This window comes from Limulus polyphemus, unplaced genomic scaffold (assembly GCF_000517525.1).
Source record: "Limulus polyphemus unplaced genomic scaffold, Limulus_polyphemus-2.1.2 Scaffold1776, whole genome shotgun sequence".
NCBI classification, from domain to species: Eukaryota; Metazoa; Arthropoda; class Merostomata; order Xiphosura; family Limulidae; genus Limulus; species Limulus polyphemus.
This window is the reverse complement of record NW_013667386.1, coordinates 115,926-119,347: the sequence shown is the minus strand read 5'-3', so window position 1 is coordinate 119,347 and position 3,422 is coordinate 115,926.

The window sequence follows — 3,422 nt, the reverse complement described above, 5'->3', positions numbered from 1 at the left end:
ATCAGTAGTTATGTAACATTTTTACATAGTTACTGATTTCCTTTTACATTTGTTTACCTTGATTCAATAGAGGAACTTTCCTTTACATTAATTTGTTTAATAAGATAACTGTCAAAGCCAAATATAAACAAGTTGCTTTCATCATTAAAGAAATGGCTTACCTATCCAAGCAACATACACACATATCAAACCAAAATCACTAATCTACGTTTTAGCTATTGCTGTCACCCGAAATAAAATATTTTACTTCAAAATTCCAAAACAATAAGTGCAATCAATAAAAATGTGTGTGTTTCCAGATCTTTAGCGGAAAGGCTGGGGGCTAGCGAGAGGTATGGAATGTTGCTCCTTTTCCAAGTTAATGCCGTTCATTAATCTAATCTTAGATATTTTTTAGATTTGACGCCATTATATGTCTCGCTGCCTCCACCCCACCCCCAAGATAAGAAAAGTTGGAGCTGGGACTGGTTACAGTTATCTTTAAATATACTGGGAAAGGTAATGTGACATTAAACATGCGTCTGTATCGTATATGATAATTTTACGCGGTTCTGGTGCTCGTATATAAAACGAAATTGTGGAGTGAGTCAGGGTTTTGTCAAAAAGATCGACAAAATTCTTGGGAACCCTTTTTTTATCAACCCATATAAACGTAAGAGATTTGGAGTGAATGTTTCAAATGCGTGAACTTTTTCTGATTTTTAGCTACTGGTCAGATGGTTGATGTGCCGAGTTGCGGATCTAAAGGTCCAAAGCTCGAGTCGCAATATGCCATGAACACGCTCTGCACTTTCAGTTGTGGGGACATTATATCCATAAAAGGCAACTCTGCTATTCTATTGAAGCGGCGAGTGCTAAGATCTAGTTGCCCTCTCTCAGCAGTCTTGTACACATCGTTTTACCAAATACCAGTAATGTTCCTTTTAATTTCTGTGTCTGAGTAAAGCTCATTTCTTGGTTAAATAGACCACCTGTCAATCTGCCAGGATGCATCCAGCCCCACGACAGAGTTTATCCAATTAGCATATTCAGTATCAATTATGTACTAAATTTAAATTTGAGTCATAAAAATCTCCAAACACACGTTAATGGGAAAGTAGTTTTTAAACAAGCCATACAAAGAAAAAGCTATGGCTCTCCAATGCTGTAACTTTCAACAAGTCACACAAGGAACAAGTTATAGCTCTTTAATGTTGTCACTTTCAACGAGTCACACAAGAAACGAGTTACAGCTCTCTAATACTGTCATTTTCTACAACAAACAAGTTATGGTTCTCTAATGCAGTCACTTTCTACAAGTCACACAAGGAACAAGTTATAGCTCTCTAATACTGTCACTTTCAAATAGTAACACAAGGACCAAATTATGGTTTTTCTAATGCTGTCAATTGCAACAAGTAATACAAGAAACAAGTTCTATCTCTCTAATGCTGTCACTTTCAACAAGTCACACGGGAAACAAGTTATGGTTCTCTAATACTGTCATTTTCTACAAGTCACACAAGAAACAAGATATAGCTCTCTAATGCTGTAACTTTCAACAAGTCACACGGGAAACAAGTTATGGTTCTCTAATACTGTCATTTTCTACAAGTCACACAAGAAACAAGATATAGCTCTCCAATGTTGTCATCTTCCACAAGTCGCACAAGAAACAAGTTATGGTTCTCTAATGCTATCACTTTAAACAATGCACACAAGAAACAAGTTATAGCTCTCTAATGCTGTCACTTTCAACAAGTCACACAAGGAATAAGTTATGGTTCACTAATACTGTCACTTTTTACAAGTCACACAAGAAACAAGCTATAGCTCTTTAAAGCTGTAACTTTCAACAAGTCGCACAAGGAACAAGCTATGGTTCTCTAATATTGTCTCTTTCTTCAACGCACACAATAAACAAGTTATAGCTCTACAATGTTCTCATCTTCTTCAACTCACACAAGAAACCAGTTATAGCTCTAAAATGTTCTTATCTTCTACAACTCACACAAGAAACAAGTTATAGCTCTACAATGTTCTTATATTCTACAAGTCGCACCAGAAACAAGTTATAGCTCTCCAATGTTCTCATTTTCTACAAGTCGCACAAGAAAAAATTTATAACTCTCCAATGTTCCCAACTTCTACAAGTCGCACAAAAAACAAGTCATGGTTCTCTAATACTGTCACTTTCAACAAGCCACACAAGAAACAAGTTATAGCTCTACAATGTTCTCATCTTCTTCAACTCACTCAAGAAACAAGTTCTGGTTCTCTAAGGCTGTCACTTTCTACAAGTCACACAAGAAAGAAGTTATGGTTCTCTTATGCTGTCATACACAAGGAACAAATTGAGCTTCTCTAATGCTGTCACTTTCTACAAGTCACACAAGCAACGAGTTATGGTTCTCTAATGCTCTGTCACTTTCTACAAGTCACACAAGAAAAACGTTATAGCTCTCCAATGTCCCCATCTTCTACAACTCACACAAGAAACAAGTTATAGCTCTCCAATGTTCTCATCTTCTTCAACTCACACAAGACACCAGTAATAGCTCTCCAATGTTCTCATCTTCTACAACTCACACAAGAAATAAGTAATAGCTCTCCAATGTTCTCATCTTCTATAAGTCGCACAAGAAACAAGTTATGGTTCTCTAATGCTTTCACATTAAACAAGTCACACAAGGAACAAGTTATGTTTTTTATTGCTGTCACTTTCTACAAGTCAGAGAAGGAACAAGTTATGGTTTTTTATTGCTGTCACTTTCTACAAGTCACACAAGGAACAAGTTATTGTTCTTAAATGCTGTCACTTTCTATAAGTCACATAAAAAACAAAATATTGCTCTCTCATGCTGTCACTTTCTACAAGTCACAGAAGAAACAAGTTATGGTTCTCTAATGCTGTCGCTATCTACAAGTCACACAAGAAACAAGTTATAGCTCTCCAATGTTATCAACTTCTACAAGTCGCACAAATAACTTGTTTCGATTCTCTAATGCTGTAACTTTCTAAAAGTCACACAAGAAACAAGTTATAGCTCTCTAATACTGTTATTTTCTTCAAGTTACACAAGTAACAAGATATAGCTCTCCAATGTTCTCATCTTCAACAAGTCGCACAAGAAACAAGTTATGGTTCTCTAATGCTGTCACTTTCTACAAGTCACACAAGGAGCAAGTTATGGTTCTCTAATGCTGTTACTTTCAACAAGTCACATGAGAAACAAGATATAGCTCTACAATGTTCTTATCTTCTACAAGTCGCACGAGAAACAAGTTATAGCTCTCCAATGTTCTCATTTTCTACAAGTCGCACAAGAAACAATTTATAGCTCTCCAATGTTTCCATTTTCTACAATTCCCACAAGAAACAAGTCATGGTTCTCTAATACTGTCACTTTCAACAAGCCACAAAAGAAACAAGTTATAGCTCT